This window comes from Sitodiplosis mosellana, unplaced genomic scaffold (genome assembly GCF_009176505.1).
Source record: "Sitodiplosis mosellana isolate CC-2019 unplaced genomic scaffold, AAFC_SMos_1.0 Smas_scaffold_1, whole genome shotgun sequence".
NCBI lineage: Eukaryota > Metazoa > Arthropoda > Insecta > Diptera > Cecidomyiidae > Sitodiplosis > Sitodiplosis mosellana.
The window spans coordinates 20108149-20128189 of record NW_022595244.1 but is presented as its reverse complement, the minus strand read 5'-3'; the positions used below and the strand labels follow the sequence as shown (position 1 = coordinate 20128189).

General features: G+C 37.3%; 1 protein-coding gene across 1 annotated transcript in view; it reads left to right on the top strand.

Annotated features, from left to right (window-relative positions):
- Positions 1–11142: 11142 nt before the first annotated feature.
- Positions 11143–20041, top strand: part of LOC129578952 (uncharacterized) — a 36146-nt gene continuing 27247 nt past the window's right edge. Inside the window, exons 1-2 of the mRNA XM_055468360.1 lie at positions 11143–11366; positions 12412–12902. The gene's annotated coding sequence lies outside the window, so the exon portion shown is untranslated. The remainder of the gene's footprint in view (positions 11367–12411; positions 12903–20041) is intronic.

Sequence of the window (20041 nt, the reverse complement as noted above, 5' to 3'; positions counted from 1 at the left end):
CGAACGAATTTTGTATGTAATTTGTGTAAAAAAATGTATGTTTTCGACGGGCAAATATATATTCATATTTAAAGATTGTGATTTAAATGATGCGTCACTTTTCGAAATGAAATCCATCATCATCATTTGTAAATAGACGTATTTTGATATTCCGTTTGCAATATCATTTTGCATTTCTATCGCGCATTCAAATATTGCCGTTTATTTAAATTGAATTTCACCATCACATTTGAACTTTTGGCAAATTCCAATTTTCCGAATCGAACATGTATTGGTGGCAATGATATTGCGACGTGCTTTGATGTTGCAATGCATTTCACGGTGCGTTTGCCGGAAAAAATCGAAATTGATTTCAATCAAAATACATGAACGTTATCGGTCGGTCGTTCGTTCGTTAATACACAAGTAAACACGGCGGGACTCGTAATATTGAGAGACGAGCGCAGGCTGGACGATATACCTTACATTTCTTACTGATTTTTTTACTTGCTCCTGTATTGTTTCGGCGATTCACATGACACAAGCATACAGGCACAGACCCGTACATTGCATTGTTCCAAAAATAGAACGACAATGAAAAAACATGTGTGTGTCTAATGGTAAAAACATTGGTATGGGGACAATAGTAGCAATCAATTAAAAACCAATCAATAGAGCCAAATCGAGTGGGCAAAAGAATGGAAAGGAATCAGGCGAAACGAGATTTGTGCAATGTCAAAATGGAAAAGAAATCGATACAAGCGGAAAAGAAAAGGACACTTTCCCATTGAAAGTATACACCGTATACAGAGCTGTATTGTAGTAGAAGTTGAGTGAAATGAACGCGAAGCACTGAACATTCAGCTTTGACGCTTCCCATCCCCATACCAGTGCAAACAGAATCATATTTGATTTTTATCGTATTCTATGATGTTTGCGATTTCATTTCATTTTTTTTTTTTGGCCAATGAAATAAACGTTCCGATCACACACACAAATAGGGGGATGGAGAGAAAGACCGAAATGAATCCTATCCATTTGCTATATTTGATATTGAATCAAAACCATTGCCATAACAATGCCACATTCATTTATTAGACAATCTCTGAATGGCAACTGTTTTTCAACCACATTGTTTTTTTTTCGCTTCTGTTGGCCGTGTGAGGTGGTTCAATCTATTTTTTGTGAAAAATGCATGAGTGTTGTGGTTCGATAGCACAAACATACCGACGGCAAACATACAAAAAAAATTGCAGACAATGAAAATCCCAAATAGAGTCTCAACGACAAAATATAAATATGAATAACATCAACGTGTGGCCGCACGTGATAATAATTGAATATTCAAACTCTTGTGTACACAATGTGTACATGTGGACACAAACCGTGCGCAAACATTCCATGAAAATAGAATAGAATTGATTTCCGCTGACTGATCGATATATGACAATGCGTGGGAGTTTTTTATTTTATTTGATTAATTTCCCATACAAAGTACCGCTATTGAGGGTCATAAAAAATTTAGCATTCTACTAGACAGCGAGGAGCGAGCTTAACTGAAACAGATTATCACTAATTGAGTACATTGATAATGTTGTTCATAAACGGAACCCATTTAAAAAGCGATTATTGTGTTTGGTTTTCTTTTTTGTTTGTTCAAAGCTTAATTTCCGGTGGGAAAGTTTTCCAATTTATTCGTTGATGATGGTTCTTGCGGCGACTCTTCAGTATATACATTTTATGCTATGTATTGAAAATGATGTGACAAAACTATAAATATACAAAAAGCTCGAAATCCGCGCGGATTTTCTTTTTTTTCGCGGTGACACATCATTTTTTTTCTTCAATTTTTTCAATTTTTCGAGCGAAAGGAAGTCTAATGTGGCGCGTTGCTTGAAAACAAAAATTTCACGTTCATGCTTGGGCTCGGTGAGACACTTTCAGCGTGCGACGATGGAAAAAAAATACCATTAAAATGGAATTCATTACTTTGGCAGATGCATGCGAGGTTAAAGCACATATCGTGAGCATATATTTAATTACACTTTTGGTTCCATCACGAAACGCTACGGATTATATCAACGGATAAATACTCCAAAATCCCTCCATATCTCAGGGCATTGAGACGCAGGCACAATACAAACGTTGCATGTCTCATAGCAATATGTTTGACGGAATTTTCGTGTGTTCGAGTCTTGGTTTGAGTGTGTGGCAAATGTAAGTTTTGTCCCGCTCGCACTGAATGCCGGATTATCGGCGACGTTCGTACACATAAATTTTTCTTGTAAGTGCCGTCTGTGCCCGTGTTAACATAACTCTCGCTTTCATTGCTTCTGATTCGACCGACGGCCGCAAATAAAACCTTGTCTATAGACGAAAGAGTTCATTTACTCTCGCTCTCTCTCTCCCTCGCCCTCGTTCAAAAATGTTCAAATTATTGCCTCAGTTTCTGTCTGCTGACGAAAATACTAATTTATGTTGCACCATATAATATTCGTTTCTCTTCATTTTTAATTAGTTTTCCATTTTATATCTTCAATGCTTATCATCCTTATAAGGACATAAATATGTGTTTATGTTTGTTTCTCTGTGCCAGATTCATTTATTATTCGCATTGATGTTTGAATTATTTCTAAAAATCCAATTAATCTGGGATGGATTATCCAAAACATAAAGCGACGAAGAATCATTAAAATTTACGTTTTATTTTTTTTTTTCATAGCAATTCTCTATCCTTTTATAATATATTCAGCCAGAGCTTGGCGGTGTTGAATAAAAATAAATAAAATAAAAAATTATTTGCTTATTAAAAGTGTCTGCGGTTGAATTAGAATTTTAAACACGAACAAATTCGCAAACTTTTTAAATTCTTTGCAAATATGCATGCGATTTGTACATATATTCCAACATTTGAACGGCCATGAGTGGAACATAAAATGGAAGAATCTCCTACAGGATGCAAACCTATGTACGTTCGAAATGGATGAATGCTTTTCAATAGCAGTCACACAGTCACATATATTTCCCTATTTGAGTATGTCATTTTGAGGCAAAACGTAAAATGTACTTTTCATTCGTTCGACGAGCATTTGCGTAACTGATGGGTTGCTAAGCAACCGGGAATCCGATTAATGATATAACATTTTACGAAGACAATTGTTATCACAATTTAATTGGTTTATTTGTAAAATATTAATTGTTTTTTATTGCAAAAATACTTTAGATTGGTAATCATTTTGCAAAGTAGACACATCCTTCCCACCACCACATCACATCATCATCATCTTTCGTTTCCACTCGGTTCGTTCGCTTTCATCTCGAAAAAATGATTTCACATTTATTGATAAGCATTAATGCCAATACAGAATGCCGATAAAATCTTTCAATAAAGTAAATATATGTATGTAGTACTGAGAGTGACAGCTCCATTTAGTGCAAAGCTCTATAGGCATTCTCTCCCACTTCCCTTATCATTGAATATAAAAACAATTGGCATGTAGGAATAAATACATACCCCATTCGAAGAAATGGTCTGCACCTAATTTATTTATTCATTTATGTATGAAGAGGCACAACTAAAACAACCACAAATCCAGTGAACACGTGAATATTGTGACGCATTAATGTTGGTGTGCCATATAAAAGGGAGATGTGTCGGTGTGCCGAACACTAAATTTACAAGAATTATGCACACGACATTTGTCAGAACCTAAACATAAATGTGTATTTAATTCAAAACGATTCATGATGTAATTAGAGGCTGAATTACTGATAATATTTAGTGTTTTTGTTGTATTGTCGATGGTGGCATATGTGTGCTTAATCATTCATTCGTATCAACTTTGTTGTTGACATAATTTACGAAAAACGTTTCCCTCAAAGAGATTGAATTTAGACGGCAATCTCTTTTGTGTTGTTATACAGTGTGGAGGTGCACAAAGTGATAAGCTAAAGTGCAGCAAATAACACTGGCTCACACACAGTAACGCATGGTTGGTGGTGAGAAACAGCGAACACGACAGCACAGAAAAATGGCAAATGAAGAAGATTGGGTAAAAAGCTTTGAGCAAAAGGAAAATGAGCTCTCACGTCGATAGTGTCGCTGACATGCATGTGAGCTACAGTTTGACGTCAACAGAAAAAAAAAAAAGAATTAACTAAAGAAACAGTTTCCATTCAGCAAATGAGGGGAGAAAAATAGCATAGAATGCGATCTTGAGCGGAGAATATATGGATTCATGGTTCGCATAGCAACACGAATACCTCACATAACAAATAACAGTCCAGAGAGCAACGAATTGAAGCTGGATAATGAGAAAATTATAGAGAAAAATGATGCCCCGTCTTGTTACATTACGATAACAATGACTTAAAATTTTCATTTACAACACAAGCGCTCTCGCTCCTCCATTCACTACCGTATCATTTTCATTTTATTCTTCCCGCTTTTCTCTGACTTTAACGTTTCTTCCGTTTATTTAGGACACAAATGGATACACACATTACGTTCATGGGTTTGTGCCTTTTTTGCTTCGTTCTCTTCTCTTCATTCTCCGGTTGCCTCGCAGTGGTCGCAAAGGAGCAAAGTGCCACAGCAAATGCTTTTCATTGGTTAAATTATAAAACGGAAAATGATAATAATACGAAGAGGAAAACAAGGAGGAATATAATGAAATCAAGTAAAACATAGTCATAGCGTTTGAGTCGAAAAAGAGTCATCTCAACTAATACACTATTGACTCGCTCATTTCAGCCGGACATTTTCAGAATGTGATCAACTGTGTGACACGGTACGGAAATTAAAAACTTAATCTAAAATAAATGTGTACTATTTGTCAAACTTTTTACATATGTGTTTTCGACAGTAAATAGTCCAACAATCGAGTCGTGATGCATTGTATGTTGGTTGTATGGTGGCTAGACTTGATTTTGTTACTTTTGTCCGGCCGGAACGAAGGAGCTTCAAAATTGATGTTGAGCATTACAGCGTGATGAAAACGGGACGACGAACGCGCTAAATCATCGTAATCAAATACTTGTATTGGCTTTAATTTCCTTTGGCCGCTTCAATTTTCTCGCCAGAATTCGTTAGATCATAAAGTTATCGTCAGCTACTGTGTGTTACACTATGTTGTATAACAACAACAACAGCACAATTGAGCTATTATATCGACAGCATTACAGGCCCATTCGCTTAGTTATCGACGAAAGTAGAAGACACTTAATAATAGTTATTCATCAGATTATGTGATTTCAAATCACAGTCCAATATATACAACCCAAATAGCAGCCCCAATGCTTTGATTCGAACCAGAAAATCTGGAACGAGAATGTGAAATCAAAATCAGCACAAAATCCAATGTAAAAGTGAAACAATGGCAAATTTCAAAAACCCAATTTGAGCTGCTCGTCTGGAAACATTTATTTTGCCATAGAAAAAAAAACTGAATAAGAAGCAACATTGCTGCCTCACCGTACATACGGACAGTTACCCGTGCAAGCGAACAGTGCACACTGCACAATGTTTGAAGTACGAATACAATACGCGGTGTTGATGTGTCAAACAAAATAGTAACAGCGAACATTTTCTCATTTGCAAAAGCACAGTTGTGATGGAAATGGAAGCCGTTTGGATTGTTTGGATGCTAGTAAAGTTATTGTTTAGCTTACCAGTACCATATGTTAAATCCCACATTTGGTTCATGCCTACTGCTACTGCTGCTACTTTGGCAGCCAAATATAAAATAGAACGTATATTCTGTATCATTCGTCATTTGTGGGGGTTTGAAAAATTGAATCGCCAGGGAGTCGAGAATGCTGGAGAGTTCTGTAGTATCACCACTACACCGAACCATAGACACCGCCGCCGTTGACAACAGCAGAAATACAAGACAATTGTACTTGATGATGCAAAAAGTAAAATTTTTCCTACGATAAGCACATTGTACGTCAGCAGTTAACATTTACGTAATTATTTTGTTACTATTTACGTTTCGTCCGTTTTATGAGTCGTAATACACATTGTTTGCATCGTAAAATCATATGAAATCTGAATTTAAGCGAATATTGTATGAAACCATCCTTAAATATTTCAATTTTGAGCCTTTCCATTTATTTTCATAGCATTTTTCTACACTTAAAGCGGCAAACCGCGCACCATTCGAGCCTATTGTTTTTCATTTTCCTTATTTGAGCCGCGTGATCCATACATAGAACACACACTCACACACTCATTCTCTCTTTCACACATCACGACAGTGAATTCATCGGTGTGAATGTGCGAAGTCGGCTTTTTTGTTTGAAATCTGAACAATGAACGAATATCGGATGAAATATGTGCAGTTCGCTTTTTTTTCCTCCATACTCGATGTTCCTATATATATATAATGTGCTTTCTCGTCTCCCTGATGGATAAATGCTTTGTTCATGCCCCATATGATGGTGGCAATAGATTGCTTTCAGAAGCTTATGTGTGCATGCACAACAGAACAATAGCGAGCAAACCAACAAAAACCAAGAGCGAATGATGTTGATGTAAGCGTGGGAAAAAATAATGCTTAATCAGCGGTACAATCGAAATCCCAACTATTTTGCTCGAGGGGTTAGATACACCATTAATATTGTGATTTAAAAGAGAACATCGACCAATATATTTATTGGGAACTAATAGTTAGATATACATGCGGAGTGAACTTTACTGCCGCTGTGAATCGGCAATTGTCTTGCTAATTATCTCTTTAGGATTGCGCGCACATAGTTGTGCTCCGTAGTCAGCTGATAGCCGCTTTGAAACATATGTAATACAGAGTATGTGTGCTGCTCTATAGAGAGGGACACCCAATCAGTAGCAACAAAAACAAAACAAAACACAAATTGGGCATTTATCGTACCACACACGCACACACACACACGCGTCATCCTTCACGCCGAAAACGTTGCATTTAGTCAAGCATTGCGACAAGAAAAAAAATGAGAGAACATTTTTATTGCATGTTTCATCCGTATTTTGTTTTCTCAAATGTAAATCCCCTAGGATTTACCAGTCAGTCAATAAGCTCGCCAAATTTATGTATTTTTTACTGCATTACGTGCCATGCACCAAATACAGTAAACGACGCTACAAATCTACTCGTTTGTGCATCCTGAGAGTGTGTCTCTCTTACGACATACTACTGGGTTCGCTATGCTTCAACTATCAGCACAGAGATAACACCATTGCTGAATCGTTATTTGCGTCAACTTATTATATTACGCAAGCGATCAATTAGCATTCTATTCGCTTCGTCTCTTGCCTCGTGGTGTGTGCAACGCTAATTTTTTTTTCGTTCACTTTTTCCGCTCTCTTTATCTGCTTCATTTTGAAGTCATTCCCCTTTGTCATTCGGTTGTTTAAGTCACATTGTGCCACCTAAAACACGCTTCTTCCATTTCGCTGATTATTTATGGTTGATTTTCACCATTTATTGTTGTATTATATATTGTACAGTTGATTTATGTGTTAAACAAACAAAAGCAAAATTGATACACCTTCAGAATGTGTACAGTGTTGATTCGATGGAGTGACAATAAATATATTATATTCATATATCGAAGGTGGTTCGGGTAAGTAGCGGATGCGGGCACGCGACAAGGAAAATTACTACTTAATGTGTGTGTGTGTGCAGTATGCACGGGCAAGAAGCGAAAACACCAGTGAAAGTGAATAACAGAGATCCTACATTAAAATAAAAAGATTGTGTTGGCCTAGTGTCATGACGTTTATTATGAATGTTTTTTGTTGTCTTTTAATGTGTACACAAAAGGTAGAAGAAAGATTGTAGGTGTTTGGCACTTGAAGCGAATTTTCACATCGTCACACTTCAGCGATACCATTACAGAATGCTCTTTACTAAGCGCACGATGTAATTAAAATCGATTTTATGTTTATTCACGTAACCTAAGTGATACCACTGCCGCAACCAAAGCACACACACACAACATAGCTAACCAGGCGTTGGGCTCACAGGAAAAACGAACGCATCAAAATGGAGAGAAGAAAAAACAGCACCGCTCTGGTCTCTCATCATGAAAATGAACACATAACCGGGTTTATATATTTAGATCATTTTAGAGGCATATTGTTTGTGTATATTTTTTGTTTGTTCTCGTTATATTTCTGATTTGCCACATCCATATGGTTTTGCGTGGGGATGAGCAAAAAATAGTAACGAACGCTGTCTGTCAAAAGTTTCAATTGCAGAAGTCATAAAATAGAATGAAAACAACAACGAACAAAAAAAAAATCAAAGTACAAAACTAGATCGTTTAACATTTCTTTTCGTTTTGCAGGTAGCATATGACTTCAGTCAAAATTTTCCGTTCGTGTACATGAGAGTTAAAAATTGGCCGACATCTCATTTCACTTTTTTCTGCTATAAGCATTTTGATTGTATTGTCTGTCTTTGGTCTGGTTTATATTCCATATGCAGAGTCACGAACAATCACAGCAAAGTATTGCCAACCTTATCAAGAATGCCGTCTGTATACCGTTACGGGCATTTGGTTTTGTTCGTTCGTTCACTTTGCCTTTCGAAATCGAGTATAAAATTGTCAGTCAAATGGCAACAGAGAGGCGGATAGAAAGCGAAAGAACAGAGGAACCTCGTTTGAGTCCAAAATAGAAACAACATCGAAAATAGAATCGAACAAGAATTAGGAATGGGACTGAGAATAAAGAAAAATTGTTCGATGTCAAAAAGATCGATCAACAAAGTTTAACAATGAACATAAAAATACCTTTTAGAGTGACAACAACAAATTTATAGATCGCACGTATGTGTGTATGTGTATGTATAAATGGAAAGCTTGAGGGAGGATGCGACTGTAAAATTATTATGTAATTTGATTTGTCCATTGATTTTTTTCCTCTTCTGCCTCTGCCCCCCAGCACCGCCACAATCATTGCTCTGTTGTGTGTTTCGCTTTTGGTACACATCGTCTTGTCAAAACTTTGATAAACAGCGACAATGCCAACGGTAGTTCATTGAATTGATTGAGTGCACGTAACATGAATTACTGGATGAATTCCAAGCACAATAAATGCTTTGTATTCTCCGGCCTGACTCTGCCATTATGTATTGTGTAGCATTGTCTAAATGGCAATTTACACCCGGCTTTCCCATAATGCCAAACAATTTTTCTCGATTCGATAGAAGAAGAAAAGAACATTCCAGATTATGTAATTTAAACGCGCCAGCTTAAGTTTTCTTTAGTGGAATTTTGATCATTTATTACTTTCACTGAGTATAACCAACGATTTGTGATAGGTTTTTGTTGTTGTCTGGTACTGCGACATAATTCAAATTGTAGCTCGGATTCATTGCATGCACGAAGGAGACGCAATTCAATCAATCAACGCAAAAAATTGCTATTTACGCTAGCCGGATTTGTGGAGTCTTGTTAAACTATACTTCAAAAGTAGAAGCTATCAAGATGGGATAAGAACAAATAATATATAGTAAGTACATCGATAAGATGAATCTTGTTAACTCGGTAAATGGTCGAATTCCAATGGTACTGATGTCGCTGAGCCAAATGTATGCACAGTGCACACACGCGAACAAAAGGGAATTGCCAAATAAATATTCGATACATGTGGATTGTGCATTGAGCTATTGTGCAGATATTACTACCGTATCCGCTTTCCATTTTCACCAAACTAACTTGGTGTATGCTTTCATTTTCTGTTTGTGTCTCATTGGCGATGCTTCGATTCAGTTTCATTGCACGATTCCATGTATTTTATTTTCTCTCTCTGTGCGGCGCTGTCTTTTATTTGGCAATCATTATGCTCGAATCATAGCTGCATGTCCGTTTCAATTTGTTGTTGTTCGCCTTTGTTTGGTTTCATGTTTGTGTTGGAAATTGAACATGTTTTTGCCATTCGTCATCGTCATCATCATCACCACGATGGCGATGTAATATCTACTCAGTTTTTCTACAAGTATTTTCTTTGATAGATATAAATGAGGTGAATAAATGGAATAAAAGCTCTGTGAAAACATCAATGAGCCCATTTTTTCGGTACACACAAAAATCTATTTTGATAAGAATTTGCGAGAATATAACACGAGAAAAGAAGCTTCGCACAATATAAGATATCATCTGAAAATATGTTCAACGGACATAATAATGCATGGAGTATATTGCTGGTTGCCGCTACAAAAAAAAATGCTCACTGGGAACGTTGTGCGAAACACATGTAACATGATATGAAAAGCTCCGCTGAACTCCGCACTGAAAACACAGTAGAACACCAATACAAACGCACACACACACACACACACCATCCAACCATTGTTTTTTGCGCTAGACAGAGACAGCGACTTATACCAGTTTCTGAAAGCCCAGAGAATTTGTTTTTGTTAGCTGTATACAATTGTGGCAGCGAGTAACAACAACAACGGCAGCCGAAAAGATAAATTTTCCATTATTTCCGATGTTCTCCGTGTGCTTTCTTATCGTGCACGGAATTCGGCACTCTATGACTCGCTCTACGGTCGACACGACTGCGGAAAAGAGATGAATCGAGTGTTTCTATTTTGGAAAACGAGAGTGAAATTTCTCTTCGGCTGTTCTATACTGTGCAGTGCTGTATAGACGAACACAAACTGGATAAATGATCCGAACCATGTGTGTGGCAGCGAGAGCAAACGACAAAAAGGGAAGGAATGATATGATGATGGTTGCGCGTATCAAACGTAAATCAGTATATTTAAAGAGACGAATATCAGCACAGCAAAGGGACGAAAGGTAACATGGAAAATATGGTCATGTTCTTCGTTGTGTTTACATTGTGACTTGTGTGCGATGCTGTCGATGTATGCAGCGATTGCTTTGCTTTGCTTGTATCGATGTGTTTGTTGAGTGCGACTGTTTTTGCTATTTTGCAAATGTTCGTTGCTTCTCGTCATCATTTATCCGCCACGTTGTGCTTTCGTTGTATATGTATTGACATGTGTATGTGTATGTATACGTGCATGTGTGTTGGTCGGTCGGTTTATGTGTGTGTGTGTGTGTGTGTGTGTGTGTGTGCATGTTAAAGATTCATAAATGTTAAAGTCTCACAATGTACACAGGCTCACTGAAATGAAACGCCAGCCCGCTATGTACTTCTGTCGTTTCAGTATGATTTTCGCAACTCGATAAAACAGTTGATTACTCTCTAACGGATGTTTGTCCGCATGTCGCTCGAGTCACCTCAATGACGAATGAAACGATACACAGATAAAAAGATAGAAGAAAAAAGTGCATAAAAATTCAGAAAACTTTTATTCGAAAGTTCGCGATAGAAAAACCCAAGTTGTTGTCAAACGGTTCTATCATCGCTACGAACGACGTTTCATGTGGTAACAGTGAATTTTCCAGAGTTAATGTTAATTTTTGGGACCTTATTGTTGAAATTGTGCGACCAGTTGACGAAAACTCATATTGAATGAATTAAAATAAAGTTCGGTGTGACACGCACAAAACGAATAAAAAAAAATCCACCGAAAATGCGATTGCTCTGAAACAAATTTCGTTTTTCCCTTTTGGAAAATAATCGAAATAGAAACGGGAGTTTTAGTTGATTAATGTGACCGTCGCTTCCATTAACTATATAATTTTCGATGTAAAAATGTTAGAGGAAAATTTTCATTTTGTGAAATTGTATAGTGTGTGCATGTGTGTGTGTATTTCTTATCAGAAACTGGTTACTCCGATTTATTTTGATGAATAAAATATCACACGGACGAAGAGAGAGAGAGGAAAAACAAGCTATCGCTCGAAAGTATTTCTTTCATTTTCTTATTTAACGAATGAAATCACGAACCGTCAAGCTTAAAACCAACAATACTCGCTTCTATTGTCCCTCTGCTTAACGCTTCGAACCATACCAATTTTTTTTTCTCCCCGAATGGCAACATAATGTCTGCGTGAGACATCAAATCAATGGTTAAGCCATTCATCATATTTAAACAAAAAATAGTGGCAGCAGCAGCAGCAATAAAATTTCTGCAAACGAAAATACCGTAGAAAAAGTGAAAAATCGAATACAGATTGGCGATTAGATATTCGTGACGGGCTGACCATTTGGCAGTAGACAGCACATAATTTTGAGTGTTGTCTATTCGAGCCTCTGTCACATAATATCAACCAACCAAGTATTTAATACGAAATAATTAGTTTTGCTTCTTTTTTCCCTTTGATCATTATCACAAACAAGAAGTTCGACTGACTGAGTGCTGTTTTTGTGTTTGGCAAAACAAAAATAATTGCTTTTTCATAACGAAGTCGTTCATTTCTTTTATTCTTCGTTTTTTTTTCGCTTCCGTTTTGGAAATAGAAATGCGAATGTAAAGCAAAACATCGTGATTCTATTTCCATCAACTTATATCGAGAAAAAAAAAACAGGAAATTGAAGCAGAGAGTAAGCGAGAGTGTATATAGTGGCTTCTGGAACTAAAATCAAATATCGAGAGTGCTGTACCACTTAAAATGTGACTTAATCAATGCAAGAGATGCAGATGCAGATGCAAATATAAATATAAATAACAAATAAAACGATTGCTAAGTGCAGCACCAAAATTGAAATCCGAATTGAACAAGTGCAGCTCTGTAGCTCGCAATTTCTGCGAAAATGTACACCGAATGAAATGTGAGAGGATTGTATAGCAGCCGAATACATATATACAACGCTTCAATTAAATCGCTCATTTGATGTGCAAAACTGAAATTGAGGCAAACTCAAAACCAGCGCAAAACCAGAGGCAACTCATTTCGTTTGAATCAGAGTATCAGATATGTGAACTGAATTTGAGCGCCAGATCAACACGAAACCGTGTGCTGTTTTTCATGACTAAAATTTCATGCGACGATCCAAGACTTGGAACAATGTAAAGCAGGTTTGTATTGAAATTTTTACCAAAACAACTGTAATGGAAATAGAATCAAGAGAAGGAGATCGGATTCGGTGTGTTCAGACACCAGAAAGTAGATTTATTCTGATCGTCACTTGTGATGTTCGCTAGACCAGAAAAACATGTGCATCTTTTTTATGATATTGATACGGTTGCGTATCTCACTAATATACACGATGAATCAAATGCAAAGGCGACGACGAGCAGCACAGAGTGAAAAAGCACACGTAATGTACATAAATATCGACATGTTGGTTAACGCATTAAAAAAAGATACACGCAAAATAAAACACATGTTTTCAATAGGCATTTGAACGAAACCAAGTTAATGTATTCTTTTCGTCTTTGCTTCATGTTGTCTAAGGACAGGAGCAGTTTTACCGTCGCCAAAAATTCGCTCAATTTCTTTATTCGATTTTCGTTTTGACTGCTGTCACATTCGTTTGCTGCCTATTTTCCTTCTTTGCTGCCTGCATGAGCAGAGAGAAAGTGAGTGAGAGAAAGAGAGAGAGAGAGAGAGAAAACAACACTGAAACACAGCTAGAGAGTTCAAAGCGTTTCTCGTTTCTATTTGTGTGCGACTTAGAGTAATTTGATTTTATGTGCGATTCGTGTGCGTATGGGCTTTTTATTACGCATATTGTTTTAGCTAATGGGTAATTGGCGTTGCTTTCTTTCTATCTCGTCGATTGGCTTTGAGATTTTTCATGCGACGCCCAGACCGTAAGAACAATGTCAAAATATTGAGTGTGTGAAAAGGACAAAATCGCACGTACATCAACACACATTCGCGGCAGAAAAAACATACCAAACGAAAATAATTATAAGCCAACCACGTGATTAAGACTAAGAATCTTTTTGCTATGCGCCACCACTCATGTGTATTCCAATGAGCTGAACTATACCAAGAGTTCAGCTCTAATTATAAATGTTTTGTAGTTAAATGTTTTTGTGTACGACCGCTTCAGTTACATTTAACTAGAGGAAAAAGTGAGAATGATGTAATTAGAGGTATTGAAAAGAGAAGAGAAATCCTGGGCATGCTTTATATTGCTCAGTGCTCAAAGTACTACTCGCTGTGTGACTCTATGCGCTGCATCCATGTGTGTGTAGTGTGTATGCTTCATTACATTCGTGCTGATTATAGTATGTAAATAATTAAAATGTGGCATTCAGCGAGTACAGACAGTATTCAGCTTAGTTCTAGCGCTCAAGCAGCGTACGAAAAAAAGCCCTTCGAAGCAGCTTAACCATAATAGCAACAACTGAGTTGGGCTGAAACCATATCGCCTCTCATCCGATGAAAACCGTACTCGAGCAACTCGAGTAGGAACTGTGCTTATATATGCGATGGAAACCTTTGCCATTTTTATTTAATCACATATTCTCTTTTGTTCATTTGTGTGTTAACTCTCAAATCAACAATATAGCATTTACGGCAGCAACATCGTCCCATAATGCGTTTGAATTTCCTTGATGATTTCTAGGGATGTGATAATAAATGTTGACGAATATAATCGTGCATGTGCTTGAAGTAAATCCCATCTGTTAAAAAAATAATCCGGCACCTTAATATTGTTGTGTCGATTTTTGAAACGATGATAATGGCGATGAGTATAGGTTTGAGGTGGCGACCAGGCAGACGACAATATGGTAACAAAAAACATTTTAAATTAAGCTCATGTGAATTCGTTCATGTGTCGTCACGAATGTCAAGAATATATCAACTTCTGCGTTGGGAAATATTGTGAAAAATGCTGTTGTTGTAAGCCATATGTAAATTTACGTGTGCCTGTCGTGTGTGCTATCTGTTCGATTTGTGCCGATCAATACAGATGAATTGACATAAAATTTACGATTATTGCTAGGACTTTGAAGGAATAAAGTTTCATTGCTCATTTTGTATAGGCAACTTAATGGTGACACACTTTAAAAGCTTTCGGGACCCAAGTCGCACGGTGTTTCAGGCCCAGTGAGTAAGCGAGTGAATGAATGAGTGGTGAGTGAGTGAAGTGAGTGTATATAAATATATATGTATGCACAGAACACCGATGAGATTTTAATCTATCGAAAGGTCAACAATAGACGTATGCCTTTGTGTCACATATACACAAGGACGGCGAACAAGGCGCTCTCGCTTGCACAACAAGACCACATTTTGTTTAGAAAATTCGATTTCCATCGAGTACTTTTTGCTCAATGTGTGTGCGTATGTGTATGCGTATGTATGTATGCGAGCCTATGATGTCGCTGCTTTTATCTCATCGACCGATTGATGACCGTACGGTTTATAATTTGTTGAACAAGTATTATCGAAAATAAACTCGTTAATCGTATTGTTACTGCGGCTGAATTGCTGATGTTATCATATCAATACCCATATCATCGGTTTTTACTCGTAGTCTTCGGTGAAACGTTTCACAACAAGGGCCAACAGAGAAAACCAAATACAGCGAGAGAAAAAAAGTACACACTTGAATTATGGGGATACACACCTAAAAGTCAACACATTTGCACTGAAAGCTCGTTATTTTCATGTGTCGGCGTACGCACGTTTCGATAATTTTCCGTATTCTTCCGTTTCTTTCGGTTATACGCTGTTCCTCTACGGTTGCCCTTTACCGATTTCCATTTGGTATTTATGTGCGTTTATGTGTAATTTCATTGGGTTTATGAAGTTTTCGCATGGTTGTGATGGTATTCAATCACACGTATTCAGATGCGATGGTGTGTGCGGATATTTTGACATGTTGATGAATCCACGCCTCGCAAAATGCGCGCATGTAAGTCAACTTACTGTGTAGTACACTATACTACAGACTATGTGTATAAGTTCTTGTTGATGCTTCGCTTTTTTCATACACACATTTTTCTTTGTGGTGTGGTGCTGCCGTTCGGCAATTCGGTTACTTTTCAAAATCGACTCCATACGGAAATATTACTAGGTAGGCTCTCTTTCACACCCATTTGGTTTGAACGATGGATTTTGTTGATGATGTCGATGATTATTGTGTACATAAACAATTTTCAAACATAAACACGTAGAACCGAGTATATGATGTATGCGTATGGCTGCAAAAATTGTAGATTGAACCAGGCGTATGGTGTCGTGTCCAAGAAATAAATTTTCTTAAGCCACAACAACTGCCCCATGCGAACACACGTCGCAAGCGAAACAAGCACGCACATTCATGTACTCATACCAACCAACCGAATGCGAAAACATACAGAGTGCGGCAAACGACTGAAATAAACGACCAAACATAAAAAAGATCATTTCATACAATTTTCTTACGTGGATTTCCACTTTCGCTTTTCGTACGCTCATCGACAATTTTGGCGCGTTCTAACCGCAATTTGGCCCCATCACCGAAAGATGTGGCTTGTTCATTTTTCCGTCGAATGAAAAAAATGTATTCATAAATCATTTTTGAATCTATATTCGCCTGCTCACTCACTCACTCACTCACTCGCTAGAACACATGCCAAGCGATGGCATGGCTTGTGACTTGTATTGATGGTTGAAAACGATTTCATTTTCAACTCAAGCATGAATTTAATTTCCATTCTCTTTCGAGCGCTTCCATTCGATCTATTCTCTTGCAGTTACTGCGTCGCATTCCCGCTCTTTTCCCGCGCGTCGGGCGAAATAGCAAGCAAATGTGGTGCAGAGAGCTGAAAATAATGTATCGTTATACCAATTACGGTTTATCTGTAATTTCCTAAACGGTTTCCCATGTTCATTTGCATACATGGGGAATTACCAACAAAATATTTAGCATACGAAAAGAACAAAGCCTCAACAATAACATGGAATGTTTCACACCATAAACATGTTGAGCTTTATTCACAGTAGCGAAACACAAATTCATGCTAAGATTTGTTAAGATATCCTGAAGCTCGCACACAAGCGCTGTGCCTCACTTCCTTTGACTGCCATCGAGACTGCGGAACGAAAGAACATTATTGTCACTCAAAGATATGGACGTCGTTTCTTTTCCATAATTTATTATTGAATTTTATTTCAGTTATAAGAACAACAGCAACAGCAACAGCAACAGCAGCTTGCGAAGCAAGTTCCCAACCATTTTTATATGATAAATAATGATGAAACTGCTCGCGCAGTCAGTGCTATTCTGTTGTCAAACCAATTTTCGTTCATTCGCTCTGTTTCGGTCTCTCGAGAAAGGAATTGCCAACTAATCGTACACTGTACATCTTAATACTGCTACTGCTTCGTTCTGTGGAAAGCGAAAAAAATGCCGTTCATGCTCACGTATACCCAAACTAGTAGGAGCTGAGAGAGCAGCAAACACATCGGCATTTTCACAAATGGAATTTACTCCAAACAGATGATGGTGAATGAAGCTGACAGCATTCCGCTGGCTTTGTATATTTATGCGATGATGATGGCAGCAACAACGCTTAGCACTAGCATTTTTGTCTCTCCAGGAAAAAAACATTTTGATGAAGGAAAAGGGTTTGTTTGCTCATATTTTTCACAGCACAAGAACGTAGCTACACACTACAAGCATGACAAGCCAAAGATGGCTGATGTGAACAAGCTTAAAAGTGAAATCCTGTATCTCTGTAATGTTGACCTTAACTTATGGTACAGTGGTGCTATGTTTAATTCAGTCAATGTTAATATGAGACAGAAAAAAAACTTCCCGATTTGTGAATTCGCCCTGTCGCCGTCCTTCATATTCATGTGGCAGCGCATCCCACTAGTCCACAAGAGTAAATAAAAACAAGGAATAGGAAAATCATATTATATATCATGTGGAAATTAGAGTTTCGATATAAGGCCGTGATAAAAGAGAGATGGTTGGCTCGAAACTTGGGACAAAATTTTGTGTTATTCTTGAGTGAATGTAGAGATGAAGAGTGGGGAAAAACAACAGAAAAAATAAATATAAATGAAGACATAATGAAGCCATGTTGTTGTATAAAAAAAAGTGACTGATGAATAGCTGGGACAACAGCAACAACGTCAACGAATTCGCATCGCAAAAGACTGGAGTGGAGCCCAAAAGTGAATATAAAAGTGGTTTCAACGAGGCCGAACTATGTTTGTTCGATCTTTCTTCCTCTCTATGTGTATGTGTTCATATCTGTGAGAGCCGCAGTATGTGCGTGGATTATTCAGACGCACAGTTTATGGTCTTAATAGCGATTCATAATAATTTGTAAGATTTTTTTTTTCGATGTCGCACAACAATAGTTTTAGCCTGTGTGCCATTTTTAGATGATAATTGGCTGTATGGCCCTTCGCATTGTTGTTTGTGGAAATGTAATATCCAACTTAGAAGTTTGTTGTCTACTTTGGCTTTTATTTTAATGCAATTTGGAATTAAACTGTCAATGGAATGGAGTCTATTCGTTACACGCCTACAGCATTCGGATGAAGCGAAAAGAAAACAAAGCAGAGGAGAAAAAAGGCTCGCTCCCAATATCGACTCGACAGACACAATATAAAAGCGAAACAAAGCAAGTACAAAAATTCATACACAGAGTATGAATAAAGTTGAACCGAGTTGAACACTTTGCCCACATCGTCGCTTCCATCCGTCGGCGTGTGTATTTCATATACACAAAAGTGCCTGACTAAGGTTTTATCGAGTTTCTATCGATTGAAAAGATCTGCTCGCGAAAAAGTCCTACGCTTCAAATAAACAACATGATTGAAATGCTATATGTACATAGTTTTGCTGCTGTGCATGACGAGATAAAAGAAGGCTGCAAAGAAACGGCAAGAAAAAGAAAGTGAAGAGAGCTAAAAAGAAAATGCTCAAAGTGAATTGTGGGGAATTTGACAAATAAACGACAACAGCCTCAACGACGAATTGATTGAAGTGCGGAGCGAGATCCTCTTTACATCGATTGCGTTTTACATGCTGCTGCCTCATTAAATGGATTATGATTTTTTTTTTATTGCTGCTTGTGATTCGAAAACATTTTTCTCGCTTTTCACATTCATTTCTTTCCATGTTTTTATGCATGTTGTAATTGTTCGACTTTACTCAATCTCTCAGCCCAAAGTCAAACATGTCCGGATATTTTCAGCTTGATAGTAAATATGATAAAATATATATTTCTCTATTAGTTCAATTAGATTTTTGCAATGAAATTGTTTCCAGTTTCCGACAGTTTAATTTGTGCCATAAGCAAAGAGTTATGCTCAACCTTCATACATCACTGATTTCTGGCTCAACAAACCACTTTAGCCGTATGCAACCATACACACACAACACTCTTACTCTCGTCACATTTGGAACTGAACCAACCGAAAAGAAAATGCTCTTGGCTCAATGTCTTCTTCCATTGGTTTTGAATTTATCTCAATTGCATGTATTATGACCATTGTGACGGGGCATTTATGATCCAAAATATGCACTCCACAAATAAAGAGACAGGCAGAGATTGAGTGAGAGAGACAGACTACTGCCACGTGTTCTATATTCTCATCGATGCGTAATGGAGAATGCTTGCTTGAGTATTTTACGATCGAATTTGGTGGGCTGTTTAATTTTTAACGCGTCTCGATTTTGTGTGCATATCGGATCTATTAGACTGTTTCATTTTCCACATCAATCATCCAGTGAATGAGGCTACGCTTTTTGTTACAGTTATTATTTACTTTATTAACATATATTGGATAATTTGATGGATTTGTTTCTCTTTTTATGGAGACACTCTTCCTTCGTTTGAATACAAATGATTGCAGTGGATGGCATTAGATATTTATGCAAAAAAATATCTTCACGAGAGAAAACACAAATTATGATGCTCTTCATACGATGATTTTTCATGTGTTGAAAGAAAAATCTCCGAGCCGGAGCATACCATTGTGAGATGCGTTTGATTCATTTATGCCAGCATTGATACGTTTCGTACAATTTTCTACTTGATCCGACGAATTATATAATTAGCCTTGTTGCAAGACACATCCATGTTGCAGATTTTTTTCTAGTTCACTGTATATGGACCCCGTTGAACCTACAGCGACAACCAACAAAAATAAATGCATATATTCATTAAAAAAAAATCTGAATCAAGCCTGGAGGCGTCATATGTTATACATGAGTTGAACGCTCATGCTAAGCTTTTTTGTTTTGTATTTA